Source organism: Suricata suricatta, chromosome 4, assembly GCF_006229205.1.
Source record: "Suricata suricatta isolate VVHF042 chromosome 4, meerkat_22Aug2017_6uvM2_HiC, whole genome shotgun sequence".
Lineage (NCBI taxonomy): Eukaryota > Metazoa > Chordata > Mammalia > Carnivora > Herpestidae > Suricata > Suricata suricatta.
In genome coordinates, this window is record NC_043703.1 from 34,468,301 (window position 1) to 34,490,829 (window position 22,529).

Here is a 22,529-nt window from a genome sequence, read left to right on the forward strand (position 1 = left end):
GCAGTTACACAGGAAATGATGCTTAAGTCAGAGCACACATATCTGGCTATCTGAAATTCTATTAGGAAGTCCTGTTTCGCTGAGACCTTATTACCTTGATATGGTAATTGGTACCCAGGATGGTTGCGAGGACCTCCATGATATGCAGCTGAGGACATACGAGTGATGTCTTCAAAGCAAGGACTAGGAGGATCTGAAAGTAAGTAATGCAGTTGAAAAACAGCTTGAAAGATTTAGTTTTAAAGGATCTCATTTGCCACTGATATAACTGGGTGTGTGTATTAAAAGATAACTTAGGTAAAGAACTAAAGTAAAAGTACGTATCTGAGAAGAAATAATATTCATACATGTAATTTATGGAAACACCTATATTGTTTTTCTTTGAGCCGAATGATAATTTTTTTGCTCAATTTGCTATTCGTACTATTCTTTTGTGGGTAAATATGGTATTGAGAGATGGAACACACTGAGGTTCAAAAGAGACACAGTTCTCAGTTTTCATGATTTTGAAGGTGGTATGTTTTGATTCCGTCTCACTTGATTAGGATGCAAGATTATGAAGGCCAAAATCATGAATTTAATTCCCAGATAACTTTTATTTTTTTCTGGTTAACTATTGGTTATACCTACCAAAAATGTTGTAAATATTGTTTACGAGTGATTAGACCACGGAGCATTTTTAGATAAATACAATCCAGCATCCTTTTTTGAAAAGTTGAAGTGTCATTTCCTATATTATGGGGCAGTACTGCCATTTGCATGTATATTATTTATTATAATAACTATTATCCATTGAGTACTTAAAAGTGAAGCACTTACGATTCTCAGAACAATTTTCTGGTGTAGATATTATACATAATTTTTTTCAATTTATTGAAGAAGAAACTGAGGTTAAAAAAATCAGGGCTGGGTGGCTCAGTTAGTTAAGCTCTGACTTTGGCTCAGGTTAGGATCTTAGAGCTCTTGAGTTCAAGCCCCGCGTCGGGCTCTGTGCTGACAGCTCAGGGCCTGGAGCCTGCTTCCGATTCTGTGTCTCCCTCTCTCTATGCCCCTCCCTTACTTGCACTCTGTCTTTTTCTCTCAAAAATAAATTTAAAAACATTAAAATAATTTGGGGCACCTGGGTGGCTCAGTCAGTCAAGCATGGCTCAGGTCATGATGTCACAGTTCCTGAGTTTGAGTTCTGCATTAGGCTCTCTGCTGTCCGTGCAGAGCCTGCTTTAGCTCACTGCAGATCTGTCCCCCGTCTCTGCCCCTCCTGTATTCACACACGTACTGTCTCTCAAAAATATAAATTTAAAACAAATCAAAAAACCCCAAATTTAAAATTTGTAGGATGCAAAATTACTCAGAAAGAGTAATATTCTAGAAAGAGCTAGAATATGAACCTCCAGTGTTTGATGTGAAATCCAACCTCTTAAATACACTTCTATAGCTATTGCCACCAAAAACACATCTAAACATTTTTTAAATAGCCCTATCAAAAGATATTTCAGGGGAAATTGATTCTAAAGTACTAAATATGAACAAAACATCTTTGTGACTCTATCTCCCGGAAATTGAATTCAGCAACACATATGAGATTTGAAAAATAATCATTTAAATAAGACAGAGCATTGTTGTTTTGTTTTTTCTTTCATAAGTAAGTGCAGAGATAGACAATCCAGGTCTTATGTTGAAGCTGTTCTGGATGAGCCTCAGGAATGTTCTAGGCTCCTTCAGTCTATTTTTCTCTCTAGCACGTGTGAAGCCTGGCACACTTCATGCTTTAAGGCTTTCATCCTCAATCTGTGGTTGTAAGGACTGCTAAAGTCCAAGCAATTACATGCATATTCCAGCCAACAATAAGGATTAAAAACAACAACAACAACAAGAAGTAGTATATAGGATGAAGGTACCTACTGATGGAGTCAGATCACTTTATAAGCAGCTGTCTTTGAAGCCCCCGTTCAACCCTCCACCAACATTATACAAGCAAGAAGTTGGTCATGTGGCTATTCTACCACAAGACGGGGTGTCAAGTGAATTTTTTGTAATGTGGGAATGTTGCTATTTACCCACCCCTAAAAATCATGTTGGTAAAGAGAGAAAAGTGAATTTTTATCTCCTAACAACACTGTTCCCAGTGACTAAACTTATAGAAACTTTATTTTTAAAAGTATACATAAATAAGTACATGTGTAAGTATACTTGTATATTGCATGCCCTTTTTTCTTCTTAAGCAAGATCCAACAATTTTTTATAATTTCTTGCATTTAAAATACAGTATAAATAAATGTTACAATGGATTACTTTTAATTAAAAAAAAAAGTCTTTAAGGGCTGTTCTATGTCCAGATAAAAGCATCTTTCCTCAAAAGCTACTAGTTAATTTCTCCAGAAAAACCCTGTTTTGTCTGAGAAATGAGAAGCACATAGGTAGGTAAGTGTTACTACAAAAAGAAACACACTAGCTTTTTATTATTGTTATTGTTATTGTTATTATTATTATTATTATGGTGAGGGGACTGAATTCAAATAGAATAAATGCATTCGATTCAGAGTATAGTTAGTACATTACTCTTTGCTTTAACAGAGTTGTCACTGTAATTTTGTCAATGCATGCAAGGCAAACTACGTTATGTCACATTTTGTTCTATAGTATTAGAATTTAACTCTGGCTAACTTAAATACATGGAAAAATTATGGAAAAGTCATGAACATGAATGAAGGGACAACTGAAGAAAAATGTTTGAAATGTACTGATCTCAGGACAGCTATATACTTCCCAAGTTCATGTAGCAGAAACTGAGGGACAATTCTTTTAAGGTAAAACCAGCCCCAGGATCTCCAGTCCTTTAATCTCATGTGGAACTTTCAGGTCCAGGCAGAGAGATGTCAACTATTTTATTGAACACCACTTATCGGTGGGGGCAGGTGCTTGGATTGGCAGAAGGGCCAGACTGTTAACAATGGGAGAGATAGTTCTCCAATACAAGTTCACACCGTGTTTACCCAAAGTGGCATAAGTGACTCATGTCAGTATAGTTTGTGAGGGTTTTTTTCCTCTGAGGTAGTATACTAAGTTATCCGTGACTCGAATATGTGAAAATCAGGAATATTTGGAAACACCAAATAATACTTAAGCCCATTGTAATACAGTAGACTGTCCTTACAACTTCCTTTAATGTTTAAATGCCAGGTGCTGTGGAAACCTTTTATATTTGTCTTATTCTATCAAGATGAAGGTCACTATTTTATGACCGTTGATGTCACCCTGTTTTCCTCCTCATTCGTTGTATATTTTCAGGCACTGTGACCAAGATGAAAAGCACTTCCTTCCGTTTTCCTATGGGAGCACATATGACACCAGCGTGGCACAGGACCCATATGACTTTTTCTAGTGTTAGTCTGTTGCCAGGAACTATTTCATCTCCACAGAAGCAATTGCTATCTAAATTGCTTTTTGATCCATAGATACATTTATTTTCCTGTTCTCTTCTTGCTATTGTTTTTGTGTCTCTCCAAACACAAATCTAATACAGATTTTTTAAATTCACCTCTGAAAAGAGAGGAGGCAGATATGCTGTTTGTATAAACTGGGTTAACATTCACATTAACAAGTCAATTCTTTTATTTGAAGTTCCTATTTCAGCCAGGAATAAGCGGAAACCAACAATGTGACTGACATTGTACTTTTCATTTCTTTATGTAATTCTTATTTTATGTCAATACACATAACCTGACATTTTCAAGTGCATCCCCTCGTTTTTTTCAACCACTTTAGATAAGTTTGTCATAGATGAAGGTTTGATAACTTTAAAGCCTAGCATTACAAAACTTATGGAAATCACAAGGAAAACCTGAAAGCTAAAACAACTTTCAGTGACTTAGCTTAGTTGGTAAAGAACAGTAGCTGTTGACCTTGTCCCTGGAACCAGTGGTTTTCAAGAAGTTGAACTAAGGAAATATATGAAATCTATTCATAACTACAGGTGCATATATCCAAGGCCTTTTAAACATGCTTATAAACATTTATCATTATTAATATCTTTGCTATGTTTTTATATTGATGTGTTTTTATTAGGATATTAATTCCACTAGTATTAATTACTATAGGTCTTTATAGGATGACTAATTGAGAGCTTTTCTAGATGTATATTTTCTATTCACTTACCCAAATTAAAAAGTAAATCTTAAGCTATCAGGAAAATGAGCTGAAATAAAGACACTCTCTGCTAAAATTTTTTTGGTATTGTCTCTACTTTTCTTTAAAAATATTTTAATTCATATGAATATACTTTCTTTTGTGGATCCTTATAAAAAATAGAGACAGAGAATTACTTTCAAAGTCTACATATAGACGGTTATATAAACCAAGACTAAAACGAAGATGGTTAACAGGCTCACCATGGGAGTGAGGTCATAACAATTTTCTTAGTCATTATCATTGACAGTACTTCAAAAATAAGGACTGGAGTTCCTGGGTGGTTCAGTTGGCTAAGCGTCAGACTTTGGCTCAGGTCATGATCTCACAGTTCCTGAATTCGAGCCCCACGTTGAGCTCTGTGCTGACAGCTCAGAGCCTGGACCCTCCTTCAGATTCTCTCTCTCTGTCTCTCTCTCTCTGTCTCTCCCTCTCTGTCTCTGTCCACCCACAGTTAGCATTCTATTTCTCAAAAATAAGTAAACATTAAAAACTTAAAAAAAATAAGGATTAATAATTTTGTACAAAATGTCACCATTTATAGAAACAATAATGCAAGAAAATTGTCCACATGTGGACATCCTTATGCCATCCACATGCCAATAAGGATGTGTGATCATCCTTATTGGCATAAAAATAAGATGCATCCGTAATTTCACGTAGTTCATCCATAGGCTCTGTGAAGCTGCAAAGCAGAACATGGCAATATTACTGTGCTAGGCTTTGGGCTGGGTGATTTGAGAATAAGCTTCTGTAGGAAGAGGGCAGTGATGGGATAATAACATAAACATTTGCACACGACAACGGAAAGATTAAGTGTCCTTTTTCAGGCTATTTGCTAACATAATTATTCTTATACACTTAATTTGGAAGAACAATTTCTGGGGAAGTAAAATCACACTTATTCCCTGAGACGGACATACTTCTGCAGAACTGCGCTTGTGTATTACACTCGTATCCAATGTTCCTAGGATTTGGGGTCAACTCTTGACCATCTTCCTAACGTGCGATTGCAGTTCTGGGTATGTGTGCGTGTGCGCACTCGCGCACGTGTGCATGTGGCTGTTTACATTTAAGCCCAAGTAAACGCTCCCGAATCAAGGCAGCAGAGCCACATTTTACTTTTGTCAGAAGTGATGCAGGACCTTGATGAGCATGTTGAAAACGGTGTAGATGGAGAAGCTCCCTGTGTAGATTAATTCAGTGCGCAGCTGGGGCTAGGACGGCAAGCCCATTCTAGGGAATGAAGAATGGCCGATCAGGGGTGGAGCTGCCCGCCTCCCTCTCCACAATGTACTAATCCTCAATTTGGCACTGCTTTAAAAGAAAAGAAATCTAAATTGAGGCCAGCTGATTTCTTACTGAATCAGCCAGCTGGATGTGAAGCCAATTTCCGCAGCTTCCACGCTGTGGTAGCCAGGAAATATTTTAATTGAAAGAACTCTGTGTTGACAAATACCAAAGACAGCCTATTTATAACTTTTAACCAATATTTATGGAATTCCCTGATTTAATAACATTTCTCTTTAAACTCGGTTACAAAATAGAAAAATTGTCAGGCTAGAAGCAAAGCTAAATGATGTGGAAGGATAATAAGTAAAACCAGAGAAAAGAAAAAGAAAAAGAACTACTGAATGTTGTACTTGTATCAACAGAGACATGTTAGTGAGGCTGATGATATACATATACTAAACCAAAGTAATTTCTGAGTATTATAATTTAGAAGTTTTGATAGGATAAAATCAGTATGCTATGGTTTGAAACACATCCAGTCTTACGAGGGATGTCTACACCATGCATAGTAGGTGGAGAATTTCATTTGTTAGCCAAACTGAGTGGGTTTGGATTAGCTCTTCCTCTTTTGAGATAAGACAGCGTGTGCTTAAAATGATCCTAAAGCACAAAATCCAATATGGACTTTCTCTCTTCCTTATTAACATGGACACAGTGATTTGAGAGTGCCAATCCTGAGTGTAAGGATGATATGATAATCTTTAAGATATATGCCCACTTTTCTTAAAAATCGTGGCAGAGTGTGTTCACTTGTTCTACAGTTAAAGCTATGTCATTTTGCAGTTGCTTTTTTCATCCACAAATGCTTAACACTTGAAGACAGTGCTTTGCCTTTAAAAAGCATTCCTTTCTCTATAAATCTATTTTCTTTTCAGTGACTCAACTTTTTGCCATATCTAATGTGATGAATACAACATTTCCCCCTAATAAGCAAGGATATTATTATTATAGAGCTACTTTTACACAGCCAAAGAGGAATGAAGAATTGGAAAGTAAAAATGGTTTGGAACGTGGCTCATTCCATACCAAAATGGTAGTGAAGTCCAAAATTGATCATGTAGGCAGATCCAGACACCTGTGAATCACAAATATGATCCCACAAGGAGACTGGGTGTTGGGAAGATGCTAGTGCTAATTCACGTGGTTGGGAGAGCTTCTGTTGTGTTTTCCGTTACTGTTACTGATGATGGAAATGAGCCAGTGTGGCAGTGCTGGTAGCTGTGGTGTGTTGTAAGGTAGCTCTCCCTAGTGGACACTTTGCTATATCTATGCCCAGTGTATACCTCAAGAGGAAGGAACGTCCCCATGAACTTTCTGAGCATTGATTGATCTACACAGATAAATATCAAGATGTTACGTATATTGTATATACATTTTAAGAATGTTGTTATTTCAAATGATAAATTAGTTTTAGGGTGGAGATGTTAAAAATCCACTGATGTCTACCTATTTCAGAATAAACAAAGCTTTTTGAGCACTGGCAGCCTACAAATTAGTTATTATTTATGGAAGTAAATAGTAAGAGGTGATAAGAGAAATATTTCAGTTCATTCGTGGGAGAGATAAGAGGAATGTTTGAATTCATGGAATCTGGTGTAGAAACACTCACAAATAAAGCCCAAGTGTAAATTAAAAAAAAATTGGCAGAGAACTGTTGAGAATTATTTAATCATAGAGGAATGTGCCTGCCATTGAATTTCATAAGTAATCATACTGGGGAGATAGATGCACCTCATTACTCACTTTCCATTTTTATGAAAGATTCATCCACGTGTGCAATGATGCATTTATAGGTTTACACCCTCTTTGGAAAAAAAAGGCATTTTGCATTTAAATTGCCCTTCCTCTTCCTAAAGTAGCTCCGAGAAGAGTAGGAGCCTTAAAATAACAATATATAATAAAAGTGGTTAGAGGAATATTGAGCATAGTTTAAAACAGTATGTTTTAATTTCATGTAATTTATTTAGTTTATTAGGTTATTTACTTTTGATACCATAAAGTTGTTATTAGGTTATTTACTTTTGATATATAAAGTTGTGGGGTAATACTCATAGGGGAAAAGATCTCTTTTATAGTACTTGAGGCAAAGTGGTAGATAGTCATTGGGGGCACAGTCATCTCAGGAGAAGGCCAGTATCGTTTTGTCCATTGCTGGATCATTACATTATCTCATTTAAAAAGTAAGGAGACGGGTGCTTGGGTGGCTCAATCGATTAAGCATCCAACTCTTGATTTCAGCTCAGGTGATGATCTCAAGGTTTGTGAGATGGAGCCCTGCCTTGGCCTCTGTGCTGACAGTGTGGAGCCTGCTTAGAATTCTCTCTCTTCCTCTCTCTCTCTGCCCCTCCCTCCACAAGTACGCGCGCTCTCTCTCTCTTTTTCTCTCTCCTTCTCTCTCGTTCTCTCTCTCTCAATAAATAAACATGAATAAAATTAAAAAGTAAGGAAACTTTAAAAAGACCTAAGAAAAATAGCATTACCCCATTTGTACCCCTCTGTACCGTTCTGTTTTTCTGCATTTCTGGAATCCCTTAATCTTTGCTCTGAGGAGGCATATTTAAAATTATTATCTGGCTTTTGTTCCCATGTTGTTGTCAAGGGAAGTAGAGATGGTATTCTTTTGTTTGTTTGTTTGTTTGTTTTGCGGGGGATGGGGGAGCCTCCATCAAACCCAGTCTCAAATAATGTTCAAAAGCAGTCCCTATGTGCTTATTGACTGGGTGACTGTCTAAATCTATGAATAAATTAACGCCATGTAAGGATAGGAAAAATTCCCTTTCCCTGGCTGCCTCGGCATCTATGTAGGGTTTTTTTGGTCTTGGCTTCAATTAAAGAACAGGTAGGGACAGCATTAAAGCCATGGCCTCTCCTCCAAAGTAATATGGGAGCCTCCAATTAGCATGTCATTAAAAAACACCAGGAAACATAAAATTCATACCGCAAAAATACTTGTTTCTGTATGTAAAATCCTGGGCCAGGAAATTTCTACTAAGAAAGAGAGAGAGACACAGACAGAGGCACAGGGAAAGTGGTTGGGCAGGAAAGAGATCTTAGGAAGAGGACGCTTCTCACTCATCTGGGAGTGAGTTAGCTGAAAGCTGAAATCTCTGCAAATTTCCGATGTTGCCATGCTCATATAGAGAAACTGAAATGAAACAGAGGGGTCATGTTATCAACTTTGACTGACTAAGGTGACTGGGGTGTTGGCATTCCTTAAAAAGTGATTTCTTTTTCTTTCTTCCTCTGCATGAGCTCTAAGGCCTCACTTTGCAGAATGGGAAGCCCGCACGTGTTGTATCTGCAAGAGCGGGTGGATACACAGGCGCATGAGAAAGACAGTTGTCCTTGTCCTTGTGAAGAAGACTTCTCCTTCTTGATTTCCTGTTAAACTCATTTTCAGAGCCCAGATCAATATTAAAACAATAAAAAGAAAAGAATAATGAGGCGGTCCATGTGCTTATGAACTTGGGTTCCTCACTTCCACTTATATTTAGGATGATGTTTAAAAAGTTACTTTTTTATCATTATGTTAAATTTCCATTATTGATGCATATTTCCTGATTTAATCTTTAATGAATGTGAATATGAGAAGTAATGCAGCAATTGGGCTTTATTTTATATTCATTGCACAAGCAGATTAGTTATTATTGAATAATTTATGGCTATTGTCAGAAAATTTAGGATTATTGAATAGTTTCTGGATATTTTATTTGCTAGCTACTTCCATATATTTGCCCAATGTTTAAAAACTATTTTAAATATAAAAATAAAGCATATATTCAAATCAACTGTTTATATGACTATGGTTATATTCTTCCTACTTGACAGTGTTTTTAATCTGTTGTCTAAATGTTATTCAAGGTTATCATTTGGTTAAATGATGTAACTGCTTCCTCCAGAAGTGCTAGATTTTAGTGATTCCTATATATCTATATTTCTATTTATCTATGTATATATTTCTATATATCTATGTTACTATATCCATGTGATTCAGAGAGATCATAGCATTTCTTTTCCCAGAAACCTATATTTTATTTCATATACAATACTATTTACAACAGGAGTCATGTGATGATTATTAATAGTATTGGCATTTTGTGGACCCAGTTATCTGTGTTAAGTATGGTAGTTGTAGGGCTAAAGCATTGTTCACCCACAGAGGAATATCTCTTATTCTCATAAACCATCTTCACCATAGTCTATGTTGCTACATTTTTACTCCTATGGAAAATCCTGTAGCGTTTTCTGCATCAATTGTATCCTTTCTCCGTAACCAGCAACATGCTACTGTATAAGTTACTGCATCTGAATGAGGGGAAAATGCTTATAAATATTTCTAAATATCAATAATTTCTAAATGATTAATAAAAATACATCTAGCCAATATCATAAGCAAGTATTGTTTTTACATAGGAATATAAAATTTCATGTGACATTATCCAAAGATAATACAGTGTTTCTGTTTCACATACTTTTAAAAAAAAATCTTGAACTCTTTCAGTGCTATTACAAGAAAATTTTGAGAAAGAAAATTTAAATAAGCTCAAGACTATAAAATTATGAAATGAATAACTTTGTTTTGACTACAAGTGACACTGGCCCTTTAAAGGCCAATAGCACATAATCAGCCATTCCTTGACCATTCAAATAGAAATCTAAGGACGTTTTCAGTTGAATAGTTGCATTGCAATGTGAAATGGGGTGTATCAACAGAAATAACCCTTTCATTTTACCTAATCCCAGGAAATAAAAGCTTTAGCTAATAATAACCCATCCTTACATTAGAAATGTAATTCTAGTAACGGAAAAATCTGAAATAGCTGACCACATACCATTCATCATGGAATGTCAAACAGCCATCAGTTCAAGAATAGAATTGAGGTGCCAAACTAGTAGATATGAAAGCAGTTTATTTGCAGACCCTCTTCCTTTTAAAAGAGAACAACAGTGGCAAAAACTCCCTAGTCCCCCTCCCCTTATAATCTTAGCATTGGTGTTGAAATCAGAAATACCAAGCATTCAAAGTTATACTTGATTTCTTCCATTTGACATTTAAAAGTACTTTGTCTGACACATATATACAAACTTAAGCAAATGAAGATGCATTAAAGGGAATTTTAATGGACAAACATAAAAAAAGTGGTATGTTAAAAATTAGCTAGTTTTGAACAAGGCAATAACCAATATATAACCTAAGGAAACAAATTTGATGACAAAGCCAAAAATAGCTGTCTTTCATCTCATTCACAAAAGGATCCTAGATTTGCACACTGAATAGTAAAATATGTATTTGATTTTTATTTAAGTATTATTCTAAAGTTAATATCTATTTTAGCAATTGATACAGATCACTAGAATATGTAAACCTATGTGTGTATACATATGTAAAATTTGTATAGCTGTAATTGCTACTTAATTATGCTTTTAAAAAAACAAACATGTTGACATTATACCCATTTAATTTCCATTAGGCAGTAAAATAATACAAGTTTGTAAAAATAATGAAAGGATATGATAATAGTTTTTGCCAAAAATTTTCACTTTAATATGAGTGTTGTAGATTAAAACTTTATACATATAACACCAATCCAAAGCATATATCAAGAAGGTGAATGATTAAGACATTACTTGCAGTTAAGTAGCTTTCCCATAATCTATACTGTTTCTCAATCAATCCCCTCCTACCAATGGGTTGCTTTGTACATTAATATTCTTGCTTTCTTTAAAATAATTTTAGAATTTATGAATGTATACTCAAATAATAGTTTATTTTGTTTGTTTTTATAACTTATAAAAGTGGAATCACACTGTAATTGTATTTTGTATCTTGCTTTTCCCTTTCAAAATTGTATTTGTAAGACTCGTCAAGATTTCTGGGTGGAGCTCTAGTTTTATTCATTCACATTGCTGTATATTTCAGAGTATGCCACAACTTACTTGTCTGTTTCACTACTGATGACCATTTAGGTTGTTTCCGGTTTCAGGCAATTGTAAACAATGCTTCTTTGAATATTCTTTTTTATTTATTTTGAGACAGAATAGTGTGAGCAAGGGAGGGGCAGAGAGAGAGGGAGACAGAGAATCCTAAGCAGCCTCTGAGCTCCCAGGACAGAGCCTAACGTGGGACTCAAACTCACAAAACCGTGAGATCATGACCTGAGCCAAAACCAAGAGTTGAACGCTTAACCAAATAAGCCACCCAGGCACCCCTCTTTGAATATTCTTACACATATATCCTGTTGCATGTAAGATGTATTTATTATGGTTACATATTTGGGGATGCAATTAGTTGATAGACAACATAGTTCTTCAATAGTATGAAATAATACATTTGGATTTTAAAGTGTTCATGACAATTTACATTCTCTGAGTTCTCAGGTTAATAAAAGGTTTAACAAATTCATAAGTCTGTGTAACCCAAACCACTTCTAGGTACAAACTCTTATTTTTGCCCCAGAAAGTTCCCTCTTATCTCTTCCCAGTTGTCTCCACCTCCAGAAGGGCATCCATTGCTGTGATTTTTTTTTGCCATAAACTACTTGTGCCTGCTATGGAAATTCATATAAGTGAAATCCTATGATCCATATTTTTTGGGAAAGCTTTTTCCCCCCCGTTTATGTGGTACATCATTTGAAGATTCATCCATGTTATTGTATGTATTAGAAGACTGGTTATTTTTACTGCTTAGTGACCCATTCTATTGTGTGAATATAAATACTTATGTCTGATTACCCATTCTCTTCCCAAGTAGCATCAGAGTTCTTGGGATATGATGAATAAAGTTGCTGTGAACATTCTTGGTTCACTTGCTAATTTTTTATGTGTGCTGCATTTAATTTTCTTAAGTAGAAACCTAGGAGTGGAATGGATGAGCCACAGGGAGCATAATTTATTTTTTTAGTAACAAAGCTGCCCATCGTTTTGCATAGTATTAGTTCAATTTTGCTCCTATCAACAGTGTTTGCAAAGTTACGTTACTCCATGTTCTTGCCAACATTTGGCATTTTAATTTTTTTTAAATTCTTCCTTGCTTATTGACATGTTGTAGTAACTCATTGTGGTTTGAATTAGCATTTTCCTGGTAACTAATCATTTGACCATTTCTTCATGCAGTTTTTGACCATTGTACATTTCCTTTTCTGAAGTGTCTATTCATATGTCTTACCAGGTTTTTTTAAATTGAGTTGCCCATCTTCTTATAACAATAATTATAATTGTTATAGAGGTTCTTTAAATGTCCAAAAATAGAAATGTTTTTTTTTTCCAGACTGTGATTCTGCTTTGATTTTCTGCATGATGTCATCATGGTGAGCAGAAACTTTTAATTCTTTACATCTTTTTTAATGGAGATGAAGTTTGTATAACATAAAATTATTCATTTCAGGAGGTATGATTCAGTTCATGCACAATGTTATGCTTCTACCTGGTTCCAAAACACTTTCATCACTCCGTAAGAAAACCCAATGCCTTTAAGCAGTTTCCTCCCCCTCTGCGGCTCCCAGGAACCACTAATCTGCTTTTTTGTCTCTAAAGCTTTATCTATTCCTGATATTTAATATAAAAGGTATAATGGAATATTTTTTTAATTTTTATTTTTGAGAGAGACAGAGACAGAGTGTGCATGAAGGAGGGGCATAGAGAGGGAGACACCGAATCCAAAGCAGGTTCCATGCTCTGAGCTGACAGCACAGAGCCCAATGCGAGGCTTGAACTCACAAACCATGAGATCATGACCTGAACTAAAGTTGGGCATCCAACTGACTGAGCCCAACCAGGTGCCCCAGGAATAATGTAATATTTTTTATCTTTGTGTTTGACTTATTTTACTTAACATAATATTTTTGAGTTTTATCCATATTGTTGCATGTATCAGAACTTCAGTCTTTTCTAATATTCCATTGTATTGTGTATGCCACATTTTGTTTACCCTTTAATCTGTTGATGAATAGTTGGGCTTCTTCCACCTTTTAGCTATTCTGAACAGAAACTTTTAATTTTGGTATAGCCTAATTTATTTTCTTTTCCATAATGATTCTTGTGTTCTGTTTATTTTAAAGATTACTTAGAATATCCCAGGTAAGCAAAATATTTTCATGGTTTCTTTATTATTTTACCTTTTATTTATTTACTTATTTATTTAACCTTTTAAATCAAGGCTTAAGGGTGCATGAGTGGTTCAGTCAGTGAAATGTCTGACTCTTGGTTTTGGCTCAGGTCATGTTCTCATGGTTCATGGGATTATGCCCCACGCTGACTCTGAGCTGACAGTGTGGAGGCTGCTTGGGATTCTCTCCCTCTTTCTCTCTCTCTCTGTCTCTCTCCCAAAATAAACAAATAAACATTAAACAAATAGGTCAGGGTCTAGAACTCATCTCAAAACATTTTTTTGTGTTTTATGTTAAATAAAGATCGAAGATGTCCCTTCACGGCTTCCTCTCTACATCACCCTGTCCCGATCCTCTCCGTCTCCCTCACTTCTCTCCCACTTCCTTCTTTCACATTTATTTCTTCCTTCTCCTCTTTACTTCACTCCTGGTCTTTCTTCTCCTTATTTTCCTTCTCTTTCTTCTTCCTTATATGGGTATCTAGTTATTAAAGAGCCACCTTTAGAAAATACTTTTCATTCCCAATGGGTTTCTTTCCTTTGGTTCCTTTGTCAAAAATCAAATATAATCCTGTATATGAATTCTCAGTTCAATCCAATGATCTACCAGTTTTTATGACAGTGTTATACAGCCTTGACTATTATAGTGTCATAGTAAGATGGGCAATGTAATATTCAAGCTTTACTATTTTGTTAAAGATTGCTCTAATTTATGCATATAAATTTTAGAATCAGCTGGTCTATTTTTCCAAAAATGTCTACACAGATGAAGATTGAGATAAATTTGAATTAAATATCAATTGGTGGAATTTTCATTTCTTAATAATATATAGTGTTCTAATTCATGAATATGGTATATATAAGGAAATTTTTAAATCTTTCTTTAATTAGTCTCCATAAAATATTATAGATTTCAAAGTAGAATTCTCATATATCCTTTGTTAAATTATTGCCAATTGTTTATATTTTTATATAATTGTTAATATGATTTTTAAATTTTTGTGTATTGTATTTTGATTGTATAAAACTGGATTTTGTAATCTTGAGTCTTACAGTTTTGCTAAATACTTTTATGAGTATTGATAATTCTTAGAATTATTCTTAGATTTCTTAGAATTTCTATGGAGGCATTCATGTTATCTCCAAAGGGAAAGAGTTTGACTTTTCACTTTCTAATCTTCATGCTTTTTACTTCTCTTCTATGCCATATAGTGATGGATAGGTCCTTGATTTTATTTTTTTAAATTTTGTTAAGTTTATCTATACTTGAGAGGGGAGGATGAGGCAGAGAGAGAGAGAGAAAGAGAGAGAGAGAGAGAGAGGGCGGGTGGGCGGGAGGGAGGGACAGGAATTCCAAACAGTCTTTGCACTGTCAGCATGGATCCTGATGTGGAGCTTGAACTCACAAGCCATGAGATAATGATCTGAGCCAAAACCAAGAGTTGAAGGCTTAACTCACTGAGCCACCCAGGCACCCTTGGATAGAGCCTTTATTTTAATATTGAATAAAAAGGATTGAGAGAGCATTATTTCATTGTTTCTAGTCTTAGGAGAGGAGCATTCAGTATTACATAGTTGTGACATTTAGTTCAGGTTTTCATAGATACTCTTTATCAGATTGGTGAAATCCTTTGTAATCCTGAGATTATTGAGAACTTCCATCATGAATGCTATTTATCAAAATTATTTTTATGTATCTATTAAAATGATTACATGGGTTTTCTTATTTGTTAATATGATGATTTATATTATGGTATTTTAAAAAACCCAATATTTTAATATTGGAATAAATACCACTAGAAGATCGAGGATTATTTTTTTATATATTGCTGGATTAAGATTCAATTTGTTGATAATTATGCTAAAGATTTTTGCTTCTATGTTCATGAGGGTTGACAATATATATTAGCCTTAAGATTATGGTAACCTCATACAGCATGTTATGGGGGAAATACCTTATAATATTGGTACTTTCTTTTTTGAATGTTTGATATAATTCTCGAGTATAATAATTTAGTTTTGGAGTTTTCTTCATGAAAAGGATTTGCTAAGCAACTAAATCATCTTAATGTATCAGATGTTATTATATATTTTCCCTCATTATGTGGTGTTTTATTCTTCTCAATCACTACTTTGAAAACTTTCTTGTTAGCATTGGTTTTTAAAAGTTGGTTTAGAATATATTAAACATAGTTTTTTCTTTCTTTCTTTTTGTAGTTACCTGGCTTGGAGTTCTCTGAGCTTCAGCAGTTTATAATTTCACGAAATTTAGAAAATTCTCATTATGATTTTAATTTTTTTCTGTCCTTATCTCTCTTGTCTCCTTTGTCACTTCAAATGCATACATGTCATAGACTGTGTGATGCTCCCATGAGGTTCTGCTTATTTTTTCCCAATACATTGCCTCTCTACCCTTCAGATCAGATAATTTCCTTTCATCTATTTTAGGCTCATGGAGGATTTGTTAAGTCCATTAGTTACTATTTCATTTCAAATATTTCCAAATAGAAGTCCTATTTGGTTTGTCTTTAGTGTTCCATTTGTAGGCTGAAAATTTTATGTATTCATTAATTATTATCAGATGTCCCCTTATGTTGTTATATATAGTAAAAATATAATTTAACATATTTTCTACAAAATCTAATATCTGGGTCATCTTTGAGTTATTTTCTCTTTGCTTTTTATCTTGTCTTTAGATCACATTTTCCCTTTTTTTCAAGAGCTCAGTAATTTTTAAAATATATTTTGGGTCCCTAAATGAGATACACTATAGAAATTCTATACTGTAAGATAGACTCATGGGATCAAACTTGAGTAATTCTAAGAGAAAAGGCAGAAGAAAATGATACACCATAGGAAATGTACAAATACTATACTGTAGAAAGAAAAAAAAAAACTTCTCTAGGGGCATCTGGGTGCCTCACTTGGTTAGGCATCTGACTTTGGCCCAGATCATGATCTCACAATTCGTGGGTTAGAGCCCTGCTTTGGGCTCTGTGCTGACAGCTCAGAGCCTGGAACCTGCTTCAGAATCTGTCTCCCTCTCTCTCTACCCTCTGCCTTCTCCTGATCCTTTCTCTCTATTTCTTAAAAAAATACATTAAAAATTTTTTTAAGGAAAAGTTTTCTAATGAGTTTTGGGTTTTGTAAAAACAGGCATTTAACTTGTGTGAGTTCATATTACAGAATCTGTCTTCCTATTAGTAGGCAGCAACAGAGACTGCTTATTTCATTGAGTTTTCAGCAGTTACCTATTGCATGAAAATTTGCAAATATATTTCATTTTAAGTCAGGAGTTTGGGTTGGTTATGACATGCTAACTGGATTTCAGGTCTGACTCTCCTTTCTGTCCAAGGCCTTCTTAAAGGCCTTAAATTTGGCATAAATTAAAAGCTCTGAGTGGCTCCTAAATTGGGTAGATCGATATTTATAGTCTACTCTAGGTTTCAAGTATAACTTAAGATGATCCCAAACAATTTCATCCTTGGGGAGTATGTTAAATCATCCCAATAGAAGAAAGAATTTGAGTTATGGATATAAATGCACAGTATGTAAGGAATTGGACAGGAAATCTGTAGTTGGCCTGCACTAGTTCTCCATATAGGCTTTATCATAATTTTTATTCATATCACTGTCCCAGAAATTTTCTGATTGTGACTTTTATTCAGTCTCTTCTTTCAAAAGCCATTTTATGTATAATTTCTTTAATTGTCACTATGATATAAAACCTGAAACATTTTTACAAATTAAACTAAAATGAAGGTGATACTGATGTTAATCCCATATTAGATATGAATGACATGGAAGAAGCTAATTTTCACTTTCTGTTTTAAAATGTAATACAATAAGGGCACCTGGGTGGCTCAATTGGTTGAGCCTTAGACTTCGGCTTAAGTCATGATCTGACTATTAGTGAGTTTGAGTCCCATGTCAGGCTCTGTGCTGATAGCTCAGAGCCTGGAGCCTGTTTTAGAATCTGTCTCCCTTTCTCTCTGCCCCTCCCTGACTCATGCTTTGTCTCTGTCAAATAAATAAATAAAGATTTAAAATTAAGAAAATAAAAATAAAAATTATAATACAATAAACGACAGAACAAGAAGCAAGTAAGGCCCAATATGACATAAAGAGTAGCTTTACATATGAGAAGGACTTTCTAATTATTAAGCCATTATTTTGGTTTATTTTGTATTTTTATTTTGCTTACTATTCACTTTCACTCATTGACTTACATTTCTTTGTTCATAAATAGATAGGTGTGATTGTGGGGAGCATCTAGAATTGTATCCTCCATTTTTATTTCAGGAATTACAAACCTTAGGTGTTGAAACTTCATTTTAGGAGAAAGGGATTTCATGTATAGCAATGAATAACTATATGTAAAAATGGTAAAGGTTACAACAGGCAAGATTATTTTATGCTGTTAGGAGAGAGTGTAGGGACTGAAAGCTAGCTTAAAGGTGACCCAAGCATTGGCAATATTTGTTTTTTTATATTAAATGAGCAAATTCAGTTTGTAAATTCATAAGTACACACTTTTATATATATAATTTATATATACATACCATATAAGTAAGAAAGTATACAATTATACTTTGTATATATATATATATATATATGATGGTATTTACATATATATATCTAGATTTTTATGCTAATTTAGATAGTTGAATGGATTAGAAGCACTAAGAGAGAAATATAGATTAAAGTTGGAAGGCTCTTGTAATAATCAAGAAATAAATTATTTCAAGTGGGCCCAAAGTGGTAGTAAAGGAAATGGAAATAAGTGAATGCCTTGCACAGCATTTTGAGTGTAGAATTGATAGAGTTTGATATGTGGATTTGGAAGGAAAGAGTATTGTCTCAATTGTCTCATGGTCTTTGAGACATTGTCACATATTACATGGCAAGGCCATTTTCTGAGATCATTAAAAATAAACATGCAGGAGCAACAAATTTCAAGTTGAAGGTTAGTGATTCAGTTTTATTTACGATCAACTGAGATGTGTGAGAAAAGGTTCCAAGTGGTTTGCTGTGTATATGAATCCAAAGTTCAAAAACCAAAGTTAGTCTGGAAATAATATTTGGAACCGTTTGTGCATAGATAATATACAAATGTGGGGAGTAAAAAAATCCACCTAGGGTATTATTAATGCTAAGAAGGAAGTCATGAGTTCAAATTGGGTAATTCTAAGAGAATAGGCAAAGGAAAATGAACAATGAAGGAGACTGACAAAGGTAGGACAAATGGTGAGTCAGAAGAATAACGTGCCATGGAAGTCAAAATAAGGGTATTTTCAACAAAGAGTAAGAATTAACTATGTAGAGTATTCCTGACTAGTCAAGTCAAATGAGATATAAAAAATATTGTTCAGTGGTCATAGCATAAAAAAATCTATAGGAACTTTAGCCACAGCAGTCTCAATGAAATGTTGGCAATAAAATCAAGATAAAAACTTATTGAAGAATAAATGAGAGATGAAGAAGAGAAGGCAGGATATATAGTCAGCAACTGGTTGGACTTCACAAAAGAGGTAGAGCAGTGGTAAGAGCTTTATGTGGGATATACAAGATGATGTATAAATGCTGGTGGGCAGGACCCATAAAAACTGAGAAGCTGAAAAGACAGAAGAGTTGAAGAGATAAAGAAGAACATAATACTTTCAAGAGATGGGAAGTTCTGGCATCCAGAACAAATATGAAAGGTCTCAGCTTTGTTAGAAAGAGGAATAGTTCTTACATTGGGGGTGGGAGGAAAGAGGGAAGGGATAGAAAATTAGTGTGACTACTAAAGGTGGCTTTGTAGATTATGGGTAGTAAGATGGGAAAGTTTCAGTCTGCTGACTTCTCAATTAAAGAGAGGTTGAGTGGGGGAAGGGGAAAAGGACTGGTACTGTAAAGAGAACATAGACTGTATTAATGAGTCCTAGTTCCTTAGCAGTGAACAGGTGGAGTGGAAGTAACGTCCCTAGAGACAATGAAGGCAAGGAGCTGAGAGATCAGGTATATGGCTGTTTATTTACTATGGCCCTGAAAGTCCTTCATGATGGTATGGGGGGTAGTAGAAAACAATTGAAATGATTGTCAATGAATTATATGTGAATAACATAGTCCCTAGATGATAACAGCAAAAAGGGGGATACTGTGAAAGAGCCTAATAAAGTTCAAAGGAGTAGGAATTTTCACAGAATGAAGGAGACTTAGTGATCTGGGACAATGAATAGGAAAAAAAAAGACACTAACGCCACTTTCAGACCAAATGTAAAGATCAGTTTCATTTAAGAAGCATACAGTGCAGCCGCTTTTATTTGCTAACAGATGGCAGTGTGCGGAGAAGAGTTTAAAGTGGGGAACACTATGAAGAACATGGATCCAGAGTTCAGTAAATATAGTAGGAGTGTGCAAGAGGGAGGCAAGTGTGGAGAGCTTAGGTCAAAGAAACCGATGCACAAAGAATGACGGGGTGAAGAACTATGAGTTAAAATAGGGAAGCCTTTGTTTTGGCAACGAGCAGCGTAAATATGTACGTGAGGCCCAGGAAATTTAGTGGACATAATGTCGTAGAACAATGGCTTCTCTATCTACATGTTTATTTCCTACACAGGGGTGTGTGTGTGTGTGTGTGTGTGTGTGTGTGTGTGTGTGTGTGTAGTCAAGAGTTTTTCGCTAATAGTATATATGTGAGAGAAAGGATTGAGAATGGCAAACATTGAGCTGATTAGGAATTTAGGTGTGAACAGCCAGTTGTAACGGGTCCAGACTTTGTATTCGAGGCTGGTTTTGGATGCGACCACTAGGGCTGACTGGTAATTGATGCTCTGTCTCTCTCTGTACAGCTGAATGTAGTTTTATATTGGGAAAAGGTTGGAGGCTTATTGGGACAATGTTGGTATTTCAGGGTGATTTTTTTTCCTTCCTGGAGGATGAAATAATTGTGATCAAATAGGATAAAAATACCACTTTAACTCCCCCTCATTTCCCAGGGAGCTTTGTAAAAACACTTTCAGCTGTTCTCCAATACCTTTACTTCTATTTAATACAAAGGAATATACAGAAGAGCATAAGAATTAGAATCATAAGACAGAAACAGAAATAAATGGGATAAGCTACTATTTAAATCCCAAATGTCACCAAGATCTGACTTTTTCTCCAGTGCTCCTTCAGTGGTATATATCAGTCTGACAGTGAAAGGACACTCTAATTCCTGTGTCATACCCTGGGGAGTGACATTTGTGTAGAATGTCAAGTTCTAGGAACTTGCTGTTAATTACTATGCTTTCCAAGATATTTTTAATTTAATATGAATTAGTAGATTTGTGTCAGTATCCTCCTTTACATGATGCAGTATCAGTCCCAACTTATCCCAAGCTCTGGCCCCCATCAAATTTCTCAGTGACCTTTTGTTGAACTGACAGATCTAAGATTATATCAATTATGAATTGCAATGTATTATCAATCAAACTGTTACTCTTCAGACTGCTTTTCTGCTCTGATCAAATATATCCCCAGAAGTGATAATCCTATATTTGAAAATATGATACAAAGAATTCTATCAATGAATTCACATAAATTATTATTTTCACTAATATTAATGGATAAATTACATGTATGTATCAAGCATAGAATTCAAACCCTAAAGAAAAGGATATTTAAAAAAATTATCATTAAATTTGTTAAAGAGGGTTAAAAGATGAAATGACCTAGCATATTTTAACATATACATTATTAAAGATAATCATACCTAAAAAAAGAGACACATAAAAAAGAGACCCTTAGATAAAGAGAACAAGCTGGTGGTTGCCACAGGGGAAGTAAGATATGGGGTGGGCGCCTCAGTAAAAGGCATTTTGTATTTTATAACTCTTCTAGTTAGAGTCAATATGATGCTTTGTGTTACTCAGTATCTCACAACTGAGGTTTATTTGGAGACTTGGATTCCAAGCAAAATCGATCGGTCCAACAAGATAAATAGTTGCATAAGTGTTGGGTTGAAAATGGAAGTTATTGTAAACAAAATTAAGAGAAACACCTTTTCTGTTTTTTTCCTCTGCCCTAGGGCAGGGTGACTCAATCGGTTAGATGTCTGACTCTTGATTTTGGCTCAGGTCATGATCACACAGTTCATGGGATCGAGCCCTGTGTCAGGTTCTCTGCTAACAGTGAGGAACCTGCTTGGGATTCTCTCTCTTTTCCTCTCTCTCTGCTCCACCACTGCTCATGCTCTCTCTCTCTCTCAAAATAAATATAAATTAACTGTTTTCTTTCTCTGTCTCAAGTATTTTCAAATCAGTTATGCATTCTATAACTAGTGGTGCATGAGAATTTAGAATAGAGGAACGCCCAAGGAAACAGAACCGCTGCTCTTTCCCTTGCTCGGTGAAGCTTAGCTTAGGCTAAGCCTCAAGTTTTGAGGATGGAAATAGTACCTAGATTTCATCCTCCACACTCTTTGTTGCCCAACGCCTTTTCATAGTGACAAATTGTATAACCAGTGGGTCATTGAAGAGTTATAAAGTAGGTGGATTTGGTAAAAATACAATCTTCCCTTAAATTATGCAAATACATATTTAAGACATAACTTAGATTTCAAGTTAAAGTTCCCTTACCCAATTTCTCATTTTCTATATTCTGCTGGCACTTTGCTGAAAAGGAAAGTGGTTTTCTATATTGTCTTCTTCTAAAGAATCTTCTTTTGGAGATCTGTTCACACTGTCGTGGGTGCTAAGGTTTGAGGTAGGGGAAAACTTTTACCCAGTGTCTCCAAATGCTTAGAAAGCTATAACGTAGGAAGGGCAGAGTTTTGGCAGCTTTAAATTTATTCCCCAGAATCCCTAGTGTTCCCGGTTGGTCTACTATTAGATCCAGGGCTCAGTTCTGACAATCATATATCTTGTACCTACCTCCAACCCTCACGCAAACCCAGTCCCTGAGGTGCAGCTTTATAACATCT